Source organism: Cyanistes caeruleus, chromosome 14 (assembly GCF_971803275.1).
Source record: "Cyanistes caeruleus chromosome 14, bCyaCae1.hap1.1, whole genome shotgun sequence".
Classification (NCBI taxonomy): domain Eukaryota; kingdom Metazoa; phylum Chordata; class Aves; order Passeriformes; family Paridae; genus Cyanistes; species Cyanistes caeruleus.
Window position 1 is genome coordinate 4,211,125 of NC_141714.1, and position 24,442 is coordinate 4,235,566.

The 24,442-nt window shown below is 52.9% G+C and overlaps 2 long non-coding RNA genes across 3 annotated transcripts; one reads left to right on the forward strand and one right to left on the reverse strand.

The window, feature by feature from the left end:
• Positions 1-360: 360 nt before the first annotated feature.
• LOC111929203 (uncharacterized) lies at positions 361-22,504 on the reverse strand. Its single transcript, XR_015276524.1, has 4 exons — positions 22,416-22,504; positions 22,038-22,190; positions 3,319-3,607; positions 361-446 (listed from the first exon to the last, which is right to left on the reverse strand). It is a non-coding gene; the product is annotated as an uncharacterized LOC111929203 (long non-coding RNA).
• LOC111929202 (uncharacterized) lies at positions 440-24,176 on the forward strand. 2 transcript variants are annotated; one of them, XR_015276522.1, is made up of 7 exons: positions 440-2,236; positions 2,762-2,844; positions 3,764-3,895; positions 4,622-6,302; positions 12,753-23,589; positions 23,701-23,863; positions 23,978-24,176. It is a non-coding gene; the product is annotated as an uncharacterized LOC111929202 (long non-coding RNA). The 2 variants fall into 2 exon arrangements; XR_015276523.1 differs by lacking the exons at positions 12,753-23,589; positions 23,701-23,863; positions 23,978-24,176 and having other exon boundaries at positions 3,764-4,769; positions 6,003-6,256.
• Positions 24,177-24,442: the final 266 nt, after the last annotated feature.

Here is a 24,442-nt window from a genome sequence, read left to right on the forward strand (position 1 = left end):
TTCCCTTCCCTTCCCTTCCCTTCCCTTCCCTTCCCTTCCCTTCCCTTCCCTTCCCTTCCCTTCCCTTCCCTTCCCTTCCCTTCCCCCATTTTTTGTTTCCTCTTTTCTTTTCCTTTCTTTCTTTTTTCTTTTTTCTTTTATTTTTTTATTTTTTTTCTTTTTTCTTTCTTTTCTTTTTCTCTTTTCTTTTCTTTTCTTTTCTTTTCTTTTCTTTTCTTTTCTTTTCTTTTCTTTTCTTTTCTTTCTTTTCTTTTCTTTTCTTTTCTTTTCTTTTCTTTTCTTTTCTTTTCTTTTCTTTTCTCTTCCTCAGTTTCTTTTAATTGCACACCTCTTGTACCACAGAAATGTGTTTTGCATGAGAACTAAAGACAGAAGGAACACTCACTCCATAAAAAGTCTGATCAATACTGCTGGGCAGCCAGAGCCAAAAACATGTCAAAAGTGAGCTGGGAATTAAAAGAAAGTAACAGATGTCATTCAAAAGCCCAAGGCATGAGGAAGGGCTGAATCATGCCCTGGCAGGAGGGGAGCTGTGGCACCAGGGAATTCCTCAGCTTTGCACATCAGGTGAAAGTGTGGGGGGCAATGGAAACCCTACAAATAACAAGAGGGAGAATTTCCCAGGCAGCCCTGGGAGCCTGACCCTGCTGCAGGAGGAACAGGAGACACCAAGGGCACGAGAGTCAGTGGCACGTGGAAGTGAGGGGCAGCAGGGCTGTGCAGGGACCACGGGACGAGGGGAGCAGGGGACATCACGCAGGGCTGGAGCCGGAGAGTGGCCACTGCGTGGGGGACAGCAGAGCCTGCCAGAAAGGGGAAAACAGAAGGATTTATGAGCACAGCCATGATGAGAGCCAGTTATCCGTGACCATCCTAAATCTTGTCAGAGACAGGATGAAAGGGACCATCTCCAGTGGACAGGCTGGAAGATTTAACACCACCATTCCACAGTGTAATCACAAAATGAGCCCCCCACGCTCGTGGGAAGGGGACTGCCTCCTGCCTGTGCTCCCAGGGCTGAGCCACACCTCAGAGAGCAGGGAGGGAGGTCAAACAACACCAGGGGCACTCCAAAGAGACCCAGCATCTCTGCCACAGCCCGAGGAGGGTCAGGATGCTGCCAGCCTCTGCAGCCCAGGCAGCCAAAGGCTCGGGTCAGCACAGCCACACACCCGTTCTCCCACAGTTTTATTAATGACACCGCATTTCCAGCCCAGCTGCTGCACTGGGAATTGTGCTTGGAATTGGGACTGTTGCACTTCCCCTTGTCCCAGCCACAGGGAAGAGGACACAGCCCCACAGCAGCATCCCAGGCGCTGAGAAGGTGCTACAGAACCTCTGCCCACTCCTCTGTGCCTGGGTGCGAGGGCTCAGTGGACACACACTGAGCTCTGCCTGCTCTCCACACGTGCCCTGCTCTCCAGCCCAGCCCTCAAGCCCTTGCACAGCTCTCAGGCCAGCAGAAATGCCCAGTGGGTTGAGCTTTCACAGCGAGGGTTTGGGGAATGGGAACTCGGGCAGCAGCAGAGCGAGCCCAGGGGCCTCTCCCCAAACCTGGGGAGACGGGTCACTGCCACCTCCCACGGGCAAGGAGGGCTCCAGCCAGGGACACGGGGGCACAGGGGACAGGAAGAGCAGTCACAGCCACTGAAGCCCCCATGCCCACAGACAGAGGCCACAGGAGCTGCCTGCCTCCCCCTCTGCAACCAAGCAGCCTCATCATCTGTCCCCAAGAGAGAAAGCAATCAGGTAAGCAACGTCTACAAGCCCATATGGACGGGCTGGGATGCTGCCCAAGCTTCAGCTCAAAAAAAAGTGCACATTTTCTGGTATAAATATTTTGGTTTGCCTCCTCCTCGCCGGCCCACGGGCTCCAGCACAGGAAGCACAGCAGCAGCCCTGCTCAGAGTGTCTGGCAAGAGGCTGATCCCCACAGTTACCAAAGTGTGCTGCAACAAAAGCCCACACACACTGACCCCGCTGCCCACATGCCTCCCAGGCATTGCCACGAAGGAGAGAGGCTTCTGGCAGAGTGGAGCCAGGCTTTCAGCCCCTGGAAGGTGCTGCTTCACAAAGGACCTCAGCAACTGCCACATGTAGGACCAAGGAGATGCCTTGTGACACCCTCCAGTTCCCATGGAGCTCTTTGGTTCCTTTTGTTCCTGCCATCTCCCATGACAGAAAAGAGCTGATTCCTTTCCTGTTGGCAGCCTAAAATCATGGAATCACATGAATGGTTTGGGTTGGAAAGGACCTTCAAGATCATCTCATTTCTTCCCCCTGCCATGGGCAGGGACACCTTCCACTACCCCAAATTGCTCCAAGCTCCATCCAACCTGGCCTTGGACACTTCCAGGGCTGGGGCAGCCCCAGCTGCTCTGGGCACCCTGTGCCAGGGCCTGCCCACCCTCACAGGGAGCATTTCCTGATACCTAATCTCTAGAGATGCCTGCTCTGAAGTTCAAACAGTGGCTGTAATGCAATGAGGAGTCTGTCCACCCTGTCACAGCACTCCCAGCATGAGCCCTTTCCTCAGCAGTGCAGCATCTCCCCAGGACACATCCCCACTGCCTGTCCTTACCCCACACATCCACCAGCCCAGCGGGAGCCACCCCACTTTCCAGTCTCCTCCTCTTTTCTCCCCCAGTACCACGGGAGGAGCTCTCAGTCACCAGAGCTGCTCTCTGCCATGGCAAGAGCAGGATCTGAGCAGCAAAATGTAGGAGCAGATATTTATGGATGTATCTCCTTTAACCATCAGAGCACCTGTGGCCATGTCTCACCAGTGCTGGAAACAAGGATCGAGCTGCCACATTCCCATGGAACAACAGTGATTAAACCCAGGTAATGGCCCCAAAACTTTCTCCAAAGGCTGGGGAAATGGTGGAAATGTGAAAAGGTGTCCGTTTGATGAAACTGGAATGGAGAGGAAATCCATCAGGGTTCTTCTTCACCAAGTCCTCTTGGAACAAGGATAAGAGAGGGAAGGAGAATTTGTCTAATAAGAGTATTAAAAGCAGTTTTTCACCAGCGAACACTCTATGGCTCTTAATTCTTGAGAAATTAGTTTAAGCCCTGCCTCCCCCAGCCCAGCCTTGGTTGTGAACGCAGCTGGCCAGACCCAGCCCCTCAGCCTGCCCCGCTGGCACTGCAGCTGCCCAGGAAGAGACTGGGAGCAGCTCTCAAGCTGCTGGTTTGCTCTCAGACATCCAGAGCAGGACAATTAACCTGCAATACTTGCTCAGACAGTGCCTCCCTGTGTGTGTGCTCCACAGCTACACACCCAAAGTGAAACCTGAGCCCGGGATCTGCACTTACCTGGGCAAACATTTGTTTTGTGCTCTAACAGCAAGGTGAGCGTGCTATTCCCCTGTGTAAACATCGACTCCTCAGACATAAGCACTTCTGAGCTGTGCTGCACTCCTCTCTTGAAACAGCCGCTTTCCACGTGAAATCTGCTGCATTCTCCTGTGTCAACAGAGCCAGTGCTCGAGGCTGTCCTGGGCTGCTCTGAAATGCCTCTTGTCTTGGCTGGGAGCAGTCCGAGGGTGTTTGTTTATCCATTTTTAGATGCACTCTGTTCCTTCTGCCATCTCAGTAGATGGGTCTGTGAGGCAGGAGCAGGAAGAAAGGATGATCAGCAGCACAGACACAGGAGGAAAATGGCTAAAACACACTGGGTTTATCCTCCCAGGTTAACGTGGCACCGGTCTTGAAAGGGAAAGGCAAAGGGATTAAAGTAGTTTCCTCTCTCTGGTCTTAGCACTGGTGCTCCCTGAGAGATGGTGACCAAAGCAGGAACATGTGGGAGGACCCAAAAGGAGCCAAAAGTGAGTCCTGGAATAGGAGGAATGAGGCTGGAGGGAAGGTGCCAGCAGAGCTCCCTGCAAGGCAGGTTTGTGACCCATCCCGGTGTCTCATTTGTGACCTGGTGGCTTTGGAGCTGCTCTGGGGCCAGGAGGAGCAGGTGGAGCTGCACAGCCCAGCAGCCAGCTGGGACAGCTTGGAGCCCTCTGGGAGGGGAATGGGGAGCACAACGTGCAGGGCTCAGGAGCTGGGGGTTAGGAGCAGCTGTTTCCACTGCCCAGCAAGGTCTCGTCCATGGGACTGGCCAAGGAGGAAAATTATCTACATCAATGAGTCCAGGAAAGCTTTGATAAATTCTGAGTGTGACAGAGCACCTGAGGAGGAAAAAAATGTCTATGGGGTCTAAATGTCTTCTCAGACACTCAGGAAACCCCCTCAGCCTCAACAGATGGTGGCACCACACAAGCCTCCAGCTGCTGCTGTTTTCACTGGAAAACATTTTTGTCATGACTTCTCCCCCTGGTTTTAGGCTCCTGTCAGGACATGTTTGGTGATGTGTGGGTGAGTTATCACCATCCAGCCCACTCTGGATGCCCATGTGGATTGCTCAGCTATTCTGAGCTGCCTGCAGTGGTCTGGGACACGACTGATGGTCCTGTGTCTCTGGTGTCTCTGCTCTTCATGTTTCTGTTGAGATGTAAATGCACAGAATACTGAAGTGAGCCCACATCAAAGGACTGGGCTGGAAGGAGAAATCTCCTGTACTTCCTGTAGCACCCCATGCCACAGGATGGGCACTGTCTTCTCTCTATAGGTAAGGAAGCCAAGAAAAGTAAAATTATTTGCCCAGGATCACTCATCAGACAAGAAAAGTAAAATTATTTGCCCAGGATCACTCATCAGAAGGCTCTGCACATTCAGGAGGGTTCAAAAGGAGCAGAGAAGGGCACCTGAATGAGCTGGTGAGTGGAGGACACATGGTATAAAAGCATTGTAGAAGAACAGAGCTTGCTCAGCCTTGATAAAGCAAACTGGCAGTGATGTGATTTTTTTTTTTTTTTTTTTTTTTTTGTCTATAAATACACCTGGAGGCCAAACACCAGGGAGGAGGGGGGAAGCTATTTAAGATGAAGGACGATAGTGGTACATGAAAACATCCATATTTATGACTGAGGAAGTGAAAGAGCAAGTTATGGGGAGAGAGAAGGGAGAAATGAATGACCTGAAGGGTAGGCAGAGGAGCTCCAGGCAGGGGCCGAGCAGGAGCTGCCTCTCCCAGGGGAGGATTCCTGAAGGATCTGCCTTGCGGAGCTCAGGGTGCTCACCCTTCCTGCAGGACTGGACAAGCTTTGGCACCAAGTGGCAGAAGGGAGGGGAAGCAGGAGCAGGGTTATGGAGGAGAGGAAGAGATGTTCAGTCCCAGCCTGAGCAGGGTGTTCAGGGAGCAGGGGGGAAGAAGCTGCCTGCCAAACTGCCCCTCAGCATCAGCAGCAGGAAAACAGGTGCCTGGGCCCACAGGAGAAGCTGATGCTTCATCCTCTCATCCCCCAGGGCTTTCCACACACACTTGGCAGGTGCTGGGAAGAGTCTTTAGGTCCCTGGGCCAGCAAGGGGTACAGATCCCCCCAAAATGTCACCAGCACAGCAGCCCCAGCACCCCCCTGTGCTCTGCCGTCCTCCTGGCTCAGAAGCAGAGCCAGACATTGCTTTCTCACCCCCGCTTCTAGCAGCAAGCTGGGATTTCCATAACCATTAAAAACAAGCCTTTGTTATTAGCCCTGTGAATTATTTATCCTGTCATAATTAATGCAGGAGCGTTAAGGGCCGCGGCAGAGCTCCCCAGCTCGCCTGTCAGCAAACACCACTCCAGCCCTGCTCACCACTCGGGCATTAAATATGCATTGGGGCTGATAAATGGCTCCAGCACGCTGATCACTGCCAGGCTGTCAAACAAAGTGCCCTGGGCATGGACCCTTCCCTGGGGAAGGGCTGTGCTGTGATGAACTGGAGATGGCAGGGGAGGGGGGCAGCTCCCAGGGGGCACAGGACTCATCCCCCCCTCGCAGCTCTTCCCATCCCCTGCTCTTACCACCGAGCAGAGACACCTTCCTGGGGGTGGTATCTGAGCCATCCTCAGATAAATCACCCCCCTCAGGCTCTGCATTTATGTCTGGCCCGCTCTGTTTTCGTGTCAGGTTTGGGGAGGATGAACCCCTCCGAGTCCTCCTTGCTTTTCAGAGATGCCAGCTGGGCTGCAGGGCTCCAGGGACCCTGACCCCAGAGGGAGATGCCCACTCTGCCTGAGCCTCCCAGGCCAGGAAGGGAAGGTGTGGACTCCTCTACCATGAGTGGCTTCACAGGTTTTCATCAAATGCCTGCAAAGAAGGAGGGAGGTGGGGAGTAGCTTGCCTAATTAATAAAACAAGAAGAAATCAACAGCTGCTATGAAGCTGCTGAACTCTTTTGCTCATTGCTCAGACCAGTGTTTTTTAAGAGTGTACTAGTTTGAAATCAAACCAGTGAGAGATCGCAAGTCAGAATTATAATTTAATAGGAAAATGATAAAAAGAATAAATGCAATAATATCAAAAACACTGACAGAGTCAGAATACAGCCTGGAACCCTGTTAGGGTGATGGTAGTCGTCCAGATGAGGTGGTCTTGTTGAAGCGTGATCCTCTGGAAGAAAGGGGGTCTGGTCTTCAGCTGAAAGTCCAGCAGTAGCTCCTGTCCTCTGGAAGTCCCGTAGGTAAGGGCTGCTGTGGTGTTCGAATTCTCAGCTTATATCCAGTATGGAATGCTTGGCTCCTCCCAAGGGGAGGAGCATCTCACAATGGGATGGTGAGTCATGAGATAAGGCCTTGATGAGCCATTAACAGAAAACAGTCCAGGAGGAAGTTATCTCTGAGTCATGCAGCAAGGCAGTGGTGGGCCCATTAACAGGGGACAATACAGGGGGAAGTTATCTATGAGTCATGGGGCAGGGCATTGATGGGCCCATTAACAGAAGGTAGCCCGGGGGGGGGGGGAGGCAGGGAGCACTGCCTCACCTGGTTTCAACAGTACATGAGGATGGTGATAGAATATACTGCAACCCAGGACATAATCCACCCCTTATTCTATTACCATCTACATAATTCCAAATCAGTACCTTCCTTAAACTCCACACACACACACACACATATATATATATATACAATGGAACCTTACACACAGTTCTCACTTAAAATGAGGTCTCCTTGTGGCACACATCGTGTTTCCCCATCTTTCCGCATTACCCACCAAGTGCAACCAGGTCCTTGAGCGAAGACAATCCCACGGATAGGTTTGCTCTTGCCTGAGGTGGGATTAATCCAAACAGTCTTTCCTAACATACCTCTCATGTGTACCACAGGGACTTTATCTCCATCCACCGTGTGCAAGGGTTCAGACTGGGCAGGACCAGCTCGATTGATGGATCCTCTGGTGTTAACCATCCAGGTGGCCTTTGCTAAGTTCACTTCCCAATTTTTGAAGGTTCCTCCACCAAGTGCTTTTAGGGTAGTCTTGAGTAGTCCATTGCACCGTTCAACTTTCCCAGCAGCTGGTGCATGATAAGGGATATGATAGATCCATTCAATTCCATGTTCTCTGGCCCAAGTACTTACGAGGCTGTTCTTGAAATGCGTCCCGTTGTCTGACTCGATTCTCTCAGGGGTGCCATGTCTCCAAAGGACTTGCTTTTCCAGGCCCAAGATGGTGTTCCGGGCAGTAGCATGAGGCACAGGGTATGTCTCCAGCCATCCAGTGGTTGCTTCCACCATGGTCAACACGTAGCGCTTGCCTTGGCGGGTTTGGGGAAGGGTGATGTAGTCAATTTGCCAGGCTTCCCCATACCTGTACTTGGACCATCTTCCACCGTACCACAGAGGCTTTACCCGCTTGGCCTGTTTGATTGCAGCGCAGGTCTCGCAGTTGTGGATAACCTGTGAGATGCTGTCCATAGTAAGGTCCACCCCTCGCTCACGAGCCCATCGGTACGTTGCATCTCGTCCCTGATGACCAGAGGCATCATGGGCCCAACGAGCTAAAAATAATTCTCCCTTGTGCTGCCAGTCCAGATCCACCTGTGATATTTTCACCTTGGCAGCTCGATCCACCTGCTCATTGTTACGGTGCTCTTCATTAGCCCGACTTTTGGGTACATGAGCATCCACGTGTCGAACCTTCACGATCAGCTTCTCCACCCGAGCGGCGATGTCCTGCCAAATCTCAGCGGCCCAGATGGGTTTCCCTCTGCGCTGCCAGTTGGCTTTTCTCCATCGATCCAGCCATCCCCACAGAGCATTAGCTACCATCCAGGAGTCAGTGTAGAGATAGAGCCTCGGCCACTTCTCTCTTTCAGCAATATCTAAAGCCAGCTGGACAGCTTTAAGTTCTGCGACCTGACTCGATCCACCCTCTCCCTCGGTAGCTTGTGCAACTCGTCGTGTGGGGCTCCATACAGCAGCTTTCCATTTCCGGTTAGTGCTTACAATTCGGCAGGAACCATCGGTGAAGAGGGCATATCGTCTTTCACTCTCCGGTAGCTCATTATATGGTGGGGCTTCCTCAGCACGTGTCACTTGCTCCTCTTCTTCAGAAGATAATCCAAAAGTCTCACCTTCAGGCCAGTTTGTTATAATTTCCAGAATCCCAGGGCGGTTCAGGTTTCCAATACGGGCACGCTGTGTAATGAGGGCAATCCATTTGCTCCAAGTAGCATCGGTGGCATGATGCGTGGAAGGAATCTTTCCCTTGAACATCCACCCCAGCACCGGCAGTCGGGGTGCCAGAAGCAGCTGCGCTTCAGTACCAATGACCTCTGAGGCAGCTTGGACTCCTTCATAGGCGGCCAAAATTTCCTTCTCTGTTGGGGTGTAGTTGGCCTCGGATCCTCTGTAGCTTCGGCTCCAGAATCCCAGTGGTCGACCCCGAGTCTCACCAGGCACCTTCTGCCAAAGGCTCCAGGACAGACCATTGTTCCCGGCTGCAGAGTAGAGCACGTTTTTCACTTCTGGCCCCGTTCTGACTGGACCAAGGGCTACCGCATGAGCGATTTCCTGCTTGATCTGGGCGAAAGCTTGTTGCTGTTCAGGGCCCCAATGGAAATTGTTCTTCTTGCGGGTAACCAGGTAGAGAGGGCTCACAATCTGGCTATATTCAGGAATGTGCATTCTCCAAAAGCCTATGGCACCTAGGAAAGCTTGTGTTTCCTTCTTGTTGGTCGGTGGAGACATCGCAGTGATCTTATTGATGACTTCAGTGGGAATCTGACGCCGTCCATCTTGCCACTTTACCCCCAGGAACTGGATCTCCCGGGCAGGTCCCTTGACTTTGCTCCTCTTGATGGCAAAACCAGCCTTCAGGAGAATCTGGATGATCTTCTGTCCCTTCTCAAATACTTCTGCTGCCGTGTTCCCCCACACAATGATGTCATCAATGTACTGCAGGTGTTCTGGAGCCTCACCCTTTTCTAGCACAGTCTGGATCAGTCCATGGCAGATAGTAGGACTGTGCTTCCACCCCTGGGGCAATCGGTTCCAGGTATACTGCACACCCCTCCAGGTGAAGGCAAACTGAGGCCTGCACTCTGCTGCCAGAGGAATGGAGAAAAACGCATTTGCAATATCAATGGTCGCGTACCACTTTGCTGCCTTGGATTCCAGCTCATACTGAAGCTCCAGCATGTCTGGTACGGCTGCACTCAGTGGTGGCGTGACTTCATTCAGTCCACGGTAATCCACCGTCAGTCTCCATTCTCCACTGGACTTACGCACTGGCCATATGGGGCTGTTAAAGGGTGAACGAGCCTTGCTGACCACCCCTTGGCTCTCCAGCTCACGAATCATCGTATGGATGGGGACCACAGAGTCTCTGTCGGTGCGGTATTGCCGACGGTGCACTGTTGCTCTGGCAATTGGTACCTGTTGTTCTTCAACTCTCAGTAGTCCCACAGCAGAAGGGTTGTCTGAGAGACCAGGCAAGGTACTCAGTTGTCTGATGCCTTCTGTCTCTAGAGCAGCTATCCCAAAAGCCCAGCGATAACCTTTTGGGTCTTTGAAGTACCCGTTCCTGAGGTAATCTATGCCGAGGATGCATGGGGCCTCTGGACCAGTCACGATGGGGTGTTTCTGCCACTCATTCCCAGTTAAACTCACTTCAGCTTCCAGTACCGTGAGCTCCTGGGATCCCCCTGTCACCCCAGAAATAGAAATGGGTTCCGCTCCCACATACCTTGATGGCATTAGAGTGCATTGAGCGCCGGTATCAACCAAAGCCGTATATCTTTGTGGGTCAGATGTGCCAGGCCATCGGATCCACACTGTCCAATAGATCCGGTTGTCCCTCTCCTCTACCTGGCTAGAGGCAGGGACCCTCTAATCCTGGTCATGGTGCACGTTGCTCTCCTCCGGTGAATATGCTCTTGATGTCCCTTCAAGAGGATCACTCATATCATCATTTCTATACCTTCTGATGTTCTGGCCACGAGAGACCGGAGCGGCGCTGGCTCTAGATGAGCTCCTTGTGGTAGTTGTCCCTCTTTTTAGTTCACGTACCCGGGCTGCTAAGGAGGAGGTGGGTTTTCCATCCCACTTCCTCATGTCTTCTCCATGCTCCTGGAGAAAAAACCAGAGGTTACCTCGTGGAGTGTATCCTTTCTCCCTGGCTGGGGAATGCCTACTCCTAATAGCAGAGACTCTTGTTGGTTCTGGGGAGACGTGGTAAATTTCTTCCTTAAGTTCCTTTTTTAGTTTCTGATGGCCCTCTTCAATCAAGCTCCGGACTTGCTCAGCCAGCCTTGTTTCCACAGATGAGACATGGGTGCGAAACGGGGCAGTGACAGTGTCCTCGTAGATTCTTAGTTTATTGGCCAGGACACCCACCCTGTCCTCACCTTCCCTCCATTGCAGTGTTGCCAGGTAACGGGAGTACATCTCTGGTCCAAGCCGTGCAAATCTCAGCCACATCTGTGACGTGCATTGGACACCATCTGGGCTCTTAGGAAATCTCTCATCTTCTGCAAAAATGATCTCCAGCACAGCCAACTCCCTCAGGCATCGGATACCCTGTTCCATTGTGCTCCATTTTCCCTGGTGCACCTGGAGGTCTTCTTTGCAGAGGTATCTGTCCCTTACACTTGTCAGCAGTCGCCTCCAGAGGCTGAGAGTTTCTTGGGTTCTCCCAATCCCCTGGTCAATGACCACATCCCGGGACAGCGATCCCAGTTGCCTGGCCTCACTTCCATCCAGGATGGTGTCGTTTGCTGCAGCGTCCCAGATGCGGAGCAGCCAGGTTAGGATGGACTCGTTCGTCTGGCGGGTGAATTCCCTCCGCAGGTCACGCAGCTCACCTAGGGATAGAGAGCGAGTGATAATCTCTGGTTCTGTCTCCTCCGCTGCGTGTGAAGGTCCTGCCTCACCCTCATCAGTCACTATGCGGACTGATTTGCTTTTTGATTTCTTTTTCTGAATGGGGGCAACTTCTACCGGTTTAGGCTGCTCTGGTTCGGTGACTGTTTGTGTGGAGGTGCTCATGGCCCTTTTGGTTCCTTTCTCCTCTGTGGTAGTCTGCGTAGACATGGACGCTGTTGTTTTGCTCTTGGTTCCTTTCTCCTCTGTGGCAGTCTGAGTGGACACGGATGCTGTTGCTTTGCTCTTGGTTTCTTTCTCCTCTGTGGCAGTCTGCGTAGACACGGACGCTGTGGCTTTGCTCTTGGTTCCTTTCTCCTCTGTGGCAGTCTGTGTGGTCATGGATGCTGTTGCTCTGCTCTTGGTTCTTTTCTCTTCCTCCTCAAGAAGACGCTGTACCACACCAAACAGTGCTTTGTTTCTAAGCATGGTGTACATGGTGCAGGCCATGCAGAGAAAACAAAACAGCAAGACTAGGCTGTCCTTGGCATCCAGAGAGAACTCAATATTTTTAAAAACTGCTGTGCCTGACCTGAAAGGCTGGAAGAAACCACTCTCCACTCTTCCCACCAAGGGCAGGGTGCGATTGTTGAGAAGGTCCCAGATGTAGCAGCCCAGACTAGGACAAGCAAACAAAATTGAGTATATATTCCGAATGGTATTCATTGCCTCACAGGTTATCATGCCATAAGCATAATAAACCAATAAAGCAATTCTCATACCATTCCCTGGTCTCAACAGGAGCAATACAACAGGCAAGTAGTTCCCCATGTGAGGGAAAATATAGAGAGCAAGATACAGTACCCATATAGACAAGCCAACCACCATGGTGGATAGGTTTCTGTTAATATGAAATTGCAATTCTGACTTTCTCTCAGGTTAATGCCCCACGTTGGGCGCCAAAATATGTACTAGTTTGAAATCAAACCAGTGAGAGATCGCAAGTCAGAATTATAATTTAATAGGAAAATGATAAAAAGAATAAATGCAATAATATCAAAAACACTGACAGAGTCAGAATACAGCCTGGAACCCTGTTAGGGTGATGGTAGTCGTCCAGATGAGGTGGTCTTGTTGAAGCGTGATCCTCTGGAAGAAAGGGGGTCTGGTCTTCAGCTGAAAGTCCAGCAGTAGCTCCTGTCCTCTGGAAGTCCCGTAGGTAAGGGCTGCTGTGGTGTTCGAATTCTCAGCTTATATCCAGTATGGAATGCTTGGCTCCTCCCAAGGGGAGGAGCATCTCACAATGGGATGGTGAGTCATGAGATAAGGCCTTGATGAGCCATTAACAGAAAACAGTCCAGGAGGAAGTTATCTCTGAGTCATGCAGCAAGGCAGTGGTGGGCCCATTAACAGGGGACAATACAGGGGGAAGTTATCTATGAGTCATGGGGCAGGGCATTGATGGGCCCATTAACAGAAGGTAGCCCGGGGGGGGGGGGAGGCAGGGAGCACTGCCTCACCTGGTTTCAACAGTACATGAGGATGGTGATAGAATATACTGCAACCCAGGACAAAGAGGTAAAGCAATTCCAGAGTTCAAGACTTTCTCAAAGTCAGCAGGCTCTGGGGCAGAGAGCTGTGCTGGGAACCTGGGGAGCAGGATCCCATGAGGACAGGACACCACAGGGACTCTATAACAAACTCACTGATCGTCAGCTTGGTGAAAAACAAACCAAATGCAGGCCTAGTGCAACAAGTCCATCTGCCAGGGATCAACACCTGGATGCTGTTACTCCTCACCCCACCAAAATCCCCTCCCATTAACTTCCCTGTGTCAGGCTGGCTCCTCCAGGACACTCTGAACCTCAGCACCCCAATGCTGCTTGGTTTACACCTTTTTCCTTTTCCAGAATCCACTCCTTGTAGATGAAGGGTCCAGAGAAAAGCTGGTCTCAATAACAGCTAAGTTGATTTAAATCCAATATACGAGTACAGAGCACACAGATTTGAACAAGAGTCTGTAAGAGCAGCAGTTTTGCAGGCTGGCTCCATGAAATTGCTCCAAGCAGCCTTTCCCTGGCTACAGTGGTGCCTGAGAAAGGATTATTCCAAAACATGACATGAACTGACTCTACCATGGAGGTCTGAACCCACTGGCAGGAGTGGAGCTGCTCCCATCCCACCACTCAGGGGGTTTAAAACAAGGAGGGGCAAAAAGAAGCATTACAACTTAATGTGAGGGCTAATCCTGGCCCAGCAGTGAAGTGCACTTAAAATGACCCTTCTCTCACTTGATGTTTCTCTTACTCGAGGATCTTTCTGGCTCCAACATCTATTTCTCTGTCAACAGCCCTCAGTGCATCTCTCTTGCTATCTTTAGGCTCAGATTATTGATCCCTCGTTCCTATCTATCCATCTCATTCTTTTGTGCCTATTCCTGCCTGTCACTCGATTTACTGCAGGACACCTGTCCTGGTTTACAATGTGCAGCCATTTCAGCCCCTTTTATCCACATTTCCCCTTCCCTAGTGAGGAGGAACACGAGGCAGGGAACTGCTGGGCAGCCTGCAGTGCCCACCCAGCTGGGACATGAGCAGCCTGGCACACAGAGCTGCTTTCTGTCCACAAGCAACCCCCCTTGGCAGGGCTGGAACATCCCCTCCACCGCTCCTGGGAGGGAGTTAAATATAAACCAGGCACCGGAGCTGTGGTGTCAGACCTTCCACCCTGCAGCTCCTGCTGTGACACACCTTATCTGAGGAGATTAGTCAGGTCTCTGTCCTGAAGCTGCCTCTGAATCCCAAACACCAGCCATACCCTTGGAGATAAGGGCATCCGTGTCAGCGGCCTCAGTGCTCCGCACTGGCTGCCGGATCACAGCAGAGCAGGGAACAAGGAAAGGCAGATGAATGGAGGGGGCAAAAAAAGACTGAGAATAAGGGGCAGGATGAAGGTGTGCCCTCGAAGCTGCTCTGGTTTTGTTTTCACCTTTCATGTCTCGAAAGGTGAACTGGGGAAAAGAGAGGCCAAGAACAAAGCCCCATCACTTACCCTGGCTGGTTAACTCATTATCCTTAATGTGTGCCATGCTGTGGCAAGCACAACAAGGTGAAGGAGAAGGATTTTCTGTCTCAGAGCAGGGAAATAAAGCCCCTCCCTACTCAGCAGACAGCCACTTTTCAGAGTTTAAGGTAATGGATGCCCAGACTGCCCAGACACCCCTCCCCAGGGCTTGGCAGGGCTGAGACCCTCACAAAGGTAAACCCAGCTTTCCTAAGGATGGTTTGTAGCTATAAAGCACCCTGCCCTCCAGGCAGAGCTAAGCAGGGACACACACAGAGTGTGGAACCACCTGGAAAAGCGTCTGAGAGACCAGTCTGAATGAGACTGAGGCCTCAGAAAACCTCAGGGAATCCCCAGATCCTGAACTCACCAAGAGTAGAACGTGGAGCAGCGGTAAAGGCTGAGGGGGGAACATGCAGCTCCATGGAAATACAGCCAAGGGAACTGCCAAACCTGACACCCCTGAGTGGGAACAGATACACCTCAGGGCAATCATTGCCAGAAAAGCTTAGGGGTTTGCACTGGAGCCTGACCTGTAGGATATGATCCATGCACAGCACTGCTGTGTCCTGAGTCCCAAAAGCCTCGTGCAGTAGAAATCTCAGGGCTGAACCTCATGGCCTAAAGCAGCTGAGGGGCAGAAAAGCTGCTCTCTCTCCATTTCTCTGCCTGAACCTCCACATTTCCCCTGCTTGGGCAAGAAACATGCAAAGACACTGATGCAAAAAGCACTTTTTGTCCTTCTGACAAAGCCACAAAAGAGAGAGATGAGGAAACAGCCATTCATGGCAGACAGAGACTGAAGAAGATTCATGCCCCCAGTAAAAGTGTCTCCACACTGCAGTCCCAGCAATTCAAACAGAAATTGTTTTTACAGAAAAAGGACAATAACAGGGAGGCTGCAAGGGCACATCCTTATTTAAGAAGTCCTGTTGGGTTCTTGGGAAGAAAAGGAAAAAGGGATGTGATGCTCAGGCTCTGGGTATTCCAGTGTAAAACCACAGCCCAGAACTTCAAGTTGAAATTACTCCCATGCTCTTTGCCAGCTGCTGGCATTTGAAGGTGCACGCTGCACTTCCCAAGCAGGAGTTTCCCCACAGTCCTGCTTGGTGCTCTCTGGCTGGCTCCCAGGCACAAAAACTGGGGCCAGGATGGGTGAGGGTGCCTGTGCTCAGTCCCTGTCCTGCAGGGATGCTCCAGCCAGGCTTCAGCAGCCTGCACAGCAGTGGGCACTCACCAGCCCCCTCTTTTCATGTCTCCTTGTCCCATCCCCAGCATCAGCACAGGTGAGGGGAGCCAGATCCTGCCTGACTCTGTGCAGATTCTCTTCCTTCCCCATCAGCCAGCACACAGCTCATTTTCCCATTTCCTTTTCCCATTCTGAGCCTGTTGGCACCTCCAGTGTCAGCATGTGCTGCAGTGGAAGAAATCCACAGCCCCAGGACACAAGTCTCACTTTGCCAGACACATCTCACCTTCAGTGAGCTGGTCCCAGCAGCTCTTCCCTCTCCTGCTGCCCGAGCTCAGGCTGTGTTAAATGTTGTCATAAGTCACATCCAGCTTTCCTGCACAAGTGCAGCTCCCACAGGGTGGGGAAATCCTTCCAAGATTTGCCAAAAGTGCCTTGTCTGACCCAACTGCTGCAGCAGCCGGGAGGGGAGGGGAGGGGAAGGGGAAGGGGAAGGGGAAGGGGAAGGGGAAGGGGAAGGGGAAGGGGAAGGGGAAGGGGAAGGGGAAGGGGAAGGGGAAGGGGAAGGGGAAAGGGCTACTCAGCCTTAATTAGCCTCATCACATATTCTTCTGGTAATTCCTCTGATCTACAGAGAACGTTAGCAGCATCAATACAACTCATCTGCTGCACAGCAAAGTCATGAGCTGCCATGGCAGAGAGCAGTGCAGAACATCCTGTGCTGCAGCCAGAGGATGAGTCCAGTGGGTCAGTGCACAGAACTCCATCAGCAGCTGGGGGTCACTGGAGCACTCCCCAGTCCAGGCCAGAGCTGGGCTTGAAGGTGGCAGCTGAAAAGTGTCCTGGGCTCTGGAGACAACATGAGCTGTGCTGGTGAGCAGGTGGGAAACACCTCAGCCTGAGGTCTGCCAGCAGCAGAGCCTCACCATCCTCCTGGTCCAAGACTGAGGCTGGAGAAGGAAGAGGAATAACAGCCTCCATGCAAACAGGTCTGTCAGCCTGAGCTCCCCCAGGCAGCACAAGCTCTCTGTGCCTGACAGAAAGCAATCAAGCCAAGGCCAGCTTACAGGGAACCTTTGCCATTGCTGTGCAGGAGAAAGATTTCCATAAACTGCTGGTTTGGTTGTTTTTTTCATGAGACATTTTGTCTCAATTTGTCTTTCCCTAAAGGTCATTCTCACAGACAGCAGCCCACTGGCGCCCATCACTCAGAGGCTCTGACAAGCCAGAGGATCTGTCAGACCACATTTTGCCTCCCAGCTACATTCAAGGTTTTACATTCAACATTTTTAATTCCCCTAATGGAGTTTTCCCTTCAAGGCTAGCGCACTATCAGACACCAGAGAGCACCAGCAAGGCAGAACTTGGCACAGGAGAAGTCTTACAAACCATGTTACAGCCAGGGAAACGCAGGTGGCCGCAGCAGGAGAGCTCAAAGCAAACATTGGGTAAGAGGGTACAGAACAGCCCCAAATTTATGGGCAGCCAGATAAAGGTGAGGTACACAGGGATCACAGAAGCTTGAAGAGGAGTCAGACTCCCTGTGTCCCAGGTGAGCAGGCAGGGGAGAGCATCAGGAGATGGCAAAGCCTTGTCTGGAGCAGGACATGGCTCTGTGTCACCTACTGGCTGCAGAGCTGGCAGGAGACCCTGGTCACGGAGGTCCTGGTCCTCCTCCAGCCCCGAGAATGGTGAAGAAACTCCACAAGGAACTTGTTCTGCTCCTGCCAGTCCTTCTGGACGGCAGCACCCAAGCAGGGACTGCAGCACCCAAGCAGGGACTGCAGCTGGATGACCAAAAACCATGCACATGGCAGCATCAGCTCCAAGAAGAATTGCATCAGCACACAGCGTTAAGTGTAATAATTTACACTTCCTTTTCTGAGGTGCTGGAAGGCAGGCATGAGCCCTGCCTGGGCTCCCAGAAACCCAGATTTATTTCACTGAGGGTGTGAAGAGTGGCTCTGGGATACCTCAGGGCGGTGACCTGGACCTGGGCACCAGAGACAAGGTAAGAGGGACAATGGGCTCACTGTGGAGTTCACTATCATATAATTGCTCAAAATCATGGTATAAATAAATGATTTAAAAGCTGAGGAAGGGTGAACCCCCTAAAGCCCCAGAATAAGCTGCAGAGGCAGCATTACAATCCTGAGTCTTGAAGATATGGGCAGAGATCCCCACATCTCAGGGACGGCAATGCAAACTTGTGAGCTGAACAGAATTCCCCTCAGGGGTAACAGGAGCTGTCCCATGGGTGTGCAAGGGAACAGAGTCAGTCAAGTCAGATGCCACATGAACTTGCAGACCAGTGAAGAGTGAGATGAGCAAAAAGCCTGTTGAAAAATACATAAAACCTGTCCCAAGTGGATTCCAAGAGGAAGAAGAAACCCCCATGGTGAATGGCACAGTGCTCCTGGCAAAAGGCTGAGAAGGGTGATGGCTTCTTGTCCCTTCTGGAGCCCAAGGTACCTGGGGGAGCCCAGGGGCACAGGGGAAATCCTGGCTCTGGCTCACACAGCAGCTCCAACTGCAGCCCTGCTGATGGCATTTGTTAGTTATTGATTGCACAATCAATGGGCTGTCAGTGCTAGTAGCATTTTAACTGGACTAATAATAACAACAGCTGTTCATTGCATTTTTGGTTAGATTGTTAAAACTTTTAATTGGACAAACGATAAATTCTGGATTTGGCATAAGAGGGTGTATTTTGGTAGGTAACACCCCCCAGCTGAGCTAACACATCTCTGTCCTTCACCATCTCCTGGAGGGGGAATGAGTTCAGGGTATCTGATTGCAAGGAAAAGCTCAGCCCCACCCCAACCTGATGCACAGGTCCATCCCTGTCTGCTTCACCTCCTGCAGCCTTCCCCAGGCTGCTCCTGGGGACAGATGTGACAGGTACCATCCTGGGGGCTGGCACAAGCCTGACAGTCCCCCAAATTCTGCCCCAGCGTGAGGCTGCTCAGCCCTGGCAAAGCCCCTCTGTGTACCCAGGACAGCTTCACCTTTTCAGTCCAGAGGGTTTTCCCACCATGAGGATACAGAGGAGATTGGCCAGCCAGCACAGAGCTGGTTAGCCCCAGATCCCTCATCTCAAGTAGAGACTTCATCCAGCTTTCCCCAGCAGCCCAAACAAGCCAGGCATTTCTCCATCTCCTCTGGTGCCCTCCTTTGCAACTCCTCTGACCCCCTGGCCCAGTGATTGGCAGCATCTCAGGGCTTCCAGGGGCAAGAAACAGCCTGTGCTCACAGCCCACCCAGGGTAACAGTTCACCACAGCATTCTCACTTTTAATTTGCTTATCCAAGCAATAAAGCAGAGATGAGGAATGGCAGCTAATTAAAAGTATCGATTCATGTGGCACTCAAAAACTCCCCGGACCAAGTCAGGGCAGGGAGGGAGGGATGAAGAGCCTGGAAGAGAACAGAGGACAGCAAGACTGCAGTGCTGCAGGCAAGTGCATCCTTGCTCCCTGTGATTTCCTGCACGGGGAAGATTCCTCAGCTCTAACAACCTTCTTCTACGAGTCACCATCCCTAAAACACTGTGTCTTTTCTTTAGCAGAGAAATCTCCAAGATTCCCATTCCCTCAGCTCCATGTGAATCCTCCCTTGACATGCCCCATGTATTTTTAAGGCTGGCTGACAGCAGGCAGACAGCCCCCCAGAAATGGCGGGGGAACACAGTCAGGATGTATTTCTTTAGTGAGGCTCTCAAAGGTCACTGCTTGCAGAACCCTCTGACCTTCACATCAGTGCACCAACACACACGAGATGTTTGTCTTTGTGACTCAGGTACGTGCAGGACTCACAGGGTGCCTGGGGCCAGAAAATCCAGACAACTTCCAGCTCACCTGCTCTGCCCACCATGGAACAAGATGGTTTTTGAAACCAAAGTTGGTGCCTGTCACTCCCGTGGGAATGGGAAAGATGGGGGCCATCACCAGGGTCTCAGGTGTCTGCTGTGGCCAGGTGTCTCTTGGCAGAAAATTGATGAGAATGGATTCAAACTGAGAGTAGGTTTAGATTAGCTATTAGCAAGAATTTTTTTTCTGTAAGGGTGGTGAGGGACTGGCACCAGAGAATCTGTGGCTGCCCCATCCCTGGAAGTGCTCAAGTCCAGGCTGGATGGAGCTCTGGGCAACCTGGTCTAAGGGTCCCTGTCTCCAGCAGCAGAGTTGAAACCAACTAGTCTTTAAGGTTAATCCCGGCCATTCTACAGCTCTATGAAGATGAAGATGCTCATGACCCAACAGGAGCTGGGGTTGCCTAAGCCTGGCTAGCGTGGGTCTGTCTGGAGGGGAAGGTGGCTGCCGAATCCTCACTTCCCACAGGGGAAAAGCTTTGCATCTCAAGAGACGAGCCAAGTGAGGAGCATCCAGACAGTGCTGTGCCAGAGACAGAGCTGGGAGCAGACTCAGAAGCATCCACAGCCGCTCATGAGGTAAAAAACTGTCACTCTCTTCTTGCTCTTCATTACCCATTCCATCATCTCTCCATCCCTCTGTGTCGCACAGCTACTGACAGCTGTCCTCATGGGATCATAGAAGAGACAGAAACTAACTGAAAGCTTGCTCCCTGTCCTTCTGACCTCACACAGCAAGCAGATGCCACCATGGCCTGGAGTACCAAGCAAGCAGAGTTCTCAACTGCATCATCCCCATCCAAGGACTTAGAAGCAAACAAGAACCTGCAGGAAAGGACTTGTGCTCTGAATATGCTCCAAAAGCTTCTCAGAGAAGTGACAAAGTACCTTCTCATTTTTAAAACTGCCCTGGCAGCCTCCTCAGTGAGGTTTGCACCCACATCATGGGCATAGACCCTGGGGGTTCTCCATCCTCTGCCTGTGGTGTTTTCAGTGCTTCCTCTGAGCTCTGTGGGCACTGCAGGCACAGCTCAGGCTCCTTGTGCTCTGCTTCCTCTCCCATACTCCCCAGCGAGCAGCCAAGCCCTTGCAGACCATCCTGCCTCTCCCAGCACTCAGGCAGCTCTTCCCAGAGCACAGCCAGACACAGTGTGGTCACTTCACAGCATCCCTGCCCCCATCCCACACCACAGCTGGGGATCACAGCGCTGGAGGAGATCAAAGATCCTACTACGACTGCAGGTAATCCATCCAGGCAAGCAGGCAGGAGGGATTCACTCTCTGTGACAGACTTTAGCTGGCTCCAAAAAGGATAAACCTAAATCCTCTCCTGTATTTCCCCTCCACTCTCCAGTCCAGAAGATGTAATATGACATGTGGCCAAGACCAAATGGCAACGTTTAGGAGCATGCAGGGCTGGGCTGAGGAGAGCACCAGGGAGAGCCCCACCATGGGACAAGGAAGCCTTCACCCTCAGAAACCCCAGACTTGTGGGTCAGGGGGAGAAGGGCTGTTGGGAAGGCATCCCAGGATCTTCCATTCCATCCCTCCAAGGGAGGTGGTTGAGATGGCTTCACCTCCTGCTCAGTCATCACCCTGAGCTGCTGTCATGGCAACACACGCTTGGATTCAGGAAGGAACAGGTACTTCTGCTTGTTTACCCAAGAAAAGAGGCAGCATCATGGTATTTTGAACAGGAGAGAAGGAGGGGAGCGAGCCAGCAGCCAGCACAGGAGCTCAGGCAGGCTGGCCTGGACCTGCATGGTGTGCAGCCTCCTGCCACCCACAAGGGGCTGCAGCCTTCATCCACTTTGGCTGTGCCGCTCTTTGGCTGGGAGATGTGCTCGTGGGGATGGTGGCAGTCCCCACACCACACCGGGACCCCAAATGAGGATGGGGTGACAGAGGGCTTTGGCTGCACAGGACAGGACTGGGACATGCTAGGCACTGGACACATGAACTGTGCCTTCCAAAGAGGGGACCACGCCTCAGAGAGCTCCCCTGACACTCACCTGGGGCTGCAAAGGAAGCCCAGATTGCCCAGCACCAGCAGTGCTCTGGCAGGGTTCATGCCTTCCCCAGCCATTTCCCAAGAGCAGCCCCAGGGCACGGCACATCCAGCATCAGCCGTAGACCACAAGAACAAGCAGGGTGCAGAGCCTTTCCTCTGGAACCTCACTCCTACCTGCAGGAGAAGCAGATTGTGTCCCTGACTTGATTGATTTCAGAGCTCCTGAATGCAAAGGAGCCTGAGCAAGATATTTCCCCCTCCGGGAAACAGCTGCATGGGAGGCTGGTGACCTTCTACACCACCTCCACATGCCAGCCCCTTGAGAACGGGTGGAATCTCATTTGCAGCAGCCCTCTGCATTCAGTGCCTCACTCCTGGGATAGCAGCACCAGCAGCAGCCCTGGTTCCCCTGGGTGCAGAGGAGGCAGGAGCTGAAGGAAGAAAAGCTGTCTAGGGAGCTCTAAAAGAGGCCCATGCTGGAGGGTTTGGAGATGCCTCCAAACTTTCCTGATTTTCAAGACATTTGTGTCCAGCCAGCCCGTAGGAGAGTCACTGTGTGGTCAGGACGACAGAGCAAGACTGGACCTTGCCCCTGAGCTCCACACCATTCCCCTGGCACACAGATCTCACCAGGCTGAGCCTGCTGTGCTTCAGGCTTCGTGCCAGACCCTGGGCTCAGGGCCAGACCCTCTCTGCAGTCCCTAAATCCACTGGTCCAAACTCACACGAACCTTGTTTGCAGCTTGCTGACCTGACTTAGCTCTGGAGAGTGGGCAAAGCCAGATGGTCTCCTGTATTGCAGCCTTACTGTCCACAGCCTAAGCAGAGGTTATCTGGGTTATCTGGGGGCTCGCTCACCACCAAAATCTCCTCCTCATGAACACCTGAAGAAAAACAAAAAGCAGGCAGCTGGGAGGCAGCAGTTATCACCACTGTGTCCTGGCAGGCTCTCTCCATTTTCCCCAGCTGTGAAATGGGTATTTGCACTTCCCAGAGGTGGATGAGAGCTTTTTCTGGGTATCATCCAGTGACGATCATTTCATTCCTGGAAGCAATACTCACAGGGGAGGGAAACCCAGTGTGGCACAGTGCAGTTATGGCTGATTCACCTGAGCATCCCAGGCCTTTTCCTGCAGCTCTGTTACAGGCAGGCCAGGTCTGAAGATGCATCCTTTGATAGCAGAAAACATCTGCTGCAGATCCCTGCTCTGATGGGTGGCTGCCTGGTGAATTACACATTTTCTTGTGGCACAACCTCTCCCAAAGTCAAAATATTTGCTCCACATTTGATGTCTCCTATCCACAATGCACAGATGAGAAAGCCCCCTGTAGAACAGAAGCTATCTTTGGAGAGAGCTAAAAGAAGGAAATTATTAATAATGTATGGACAAGGCAGCTCAATGCATTGTGGCACCACATCTCTGCAGGGCGCTGAGCAGACCCTTACACTGGGGTTTTCCTCCTGGATGCCTCTGCTCCCCATCTCCAGGGGAGCCTTAGGGAAAGCACCTGTAAAATGGGCAGCAGCCAAAGCTGGATCTGCTGAGCCCCATGTCCGCTCTGCCGGGAATTCAGGCAGCCTGCAAGTGCAGCTGTGCCATTGTGTTCTTCCCTCCAACATCTGCCTGTCCTGCTCACTGGAAAAAAAATCATGGAGCTGCTGCTAATTTCATTAGCAGGCCCGTCAAGCGGTTCATCAATCCATGATTTCCTGGCTGGCCGCCTTGAGGAAGCAAGCGGGATCTGCTCTGAATTCACAAAGCCATCCCCTGGGGTCATTTGTCTGAAGGCTTAAAATTTCCCGAGTGCATTATTATCTCGGATTAAAACTGGAGGAGGGAGGGGGCTTGATTGGTTTTTCTGCCCATCCCTGGGAGCAGGGCAGAGCTCCCAGAGCTGTCCCAGAGCTGTCCCAGAGCTGTCCCAGAGCTGTCCCAGAGCTGTCCCAGAGCTGTCCCAGAGCTGTCCCAGAGCTGTCCCAGAGCTGTCCTGTGCCGGGCCGGGGCAGCGATGGAGCAGAGCCCGCGGAGCCGGAGCAGCTGCGGGGCGGAGGAAAAGGCATCGAGAGACTCTCGGGGTGGCCTTGGCAAAGGCTCGGCTTTCCGCGCCGGTGGGCCGGGAGCCCGCACCCAGGGTCCCGAATGAGGGTCCGGCACCCAGGGTCCCGAATGAGGGTCCCGCACCCAGGGTCCCCAATGAGGGTCCCGCACCCAGGGTCCCCAATGAGGGTCCGGCACCCAGGGTCCCCAATGAGGGTTCCGCACCCAGGGTCCCGCAATGAGGGTCCCGCACCCAGGGTCCCGCAATGAGGGTCCCGCAATGAGGGTCCCACACCCAGGGTCCCGCAATGAGGGTCCCTCAATGAGGGTCCCGCAATGAGGGTCCCACACCCAGGGTCCCCAATGAGGGTCCCTCAATGAGGGTCCCACACCCAGGGTCCCGCAATGAGGGTCCCCTCTCCCGCAGGGCGTGTGGCACTGAGGTCCCCCCAGTCCGGGGGTGTCACACCGAGGTCCCCCCACACGGAAATGTCTCACCGAGGTCCCCCCACACGGGGGTGTCATACCGAGGTCCCCCCACACGGAAATGTCTCACCGAGGTCCCCCCACACGGGGATGTGCCACGGAGGTCCCCCAGCCCGGGGGTGTCACACTGAGGTCCCCCCACACAGAAATGCCACACCGAGGTCCCCCCAGCCCGGGGGTGTCATACCGAGGTCCCCCGACACGGAAATGTCACACTGAGGGTCCCCCCAGCCCGGGGGTGTCACACCGAGGTCCCCCCACACGGGGATGTGCCACCGACGTCCCCCTGCCCTCTCTGAGGGCCCGGCCCGAGGGTCCCGCGCGGGCGCGGCGGTTCCGCGGCTCACAGCGCCCTCTGCTGCCCGCCCGCCGCATCCGCAGCGCCGGGGGGTGCGGAGGGAACGGGAGGTGCGGGAGGAGAACCGGAGGTGCAGAGGGGAAGGGCGGTTTAGGGCCGGCCCTGCAAAGAGGAAGCTGCAATTCCATGATCAATATTCCCAGAAAAAGGGGACTCTGGGAGCCGTGGCTCGTGGCATTATAAGGAGTAGCAGAACTGCAACTACACCAACTTCAGCCAAGAGCATCTTGGTCATAAAAGGGAAAAAAACCAA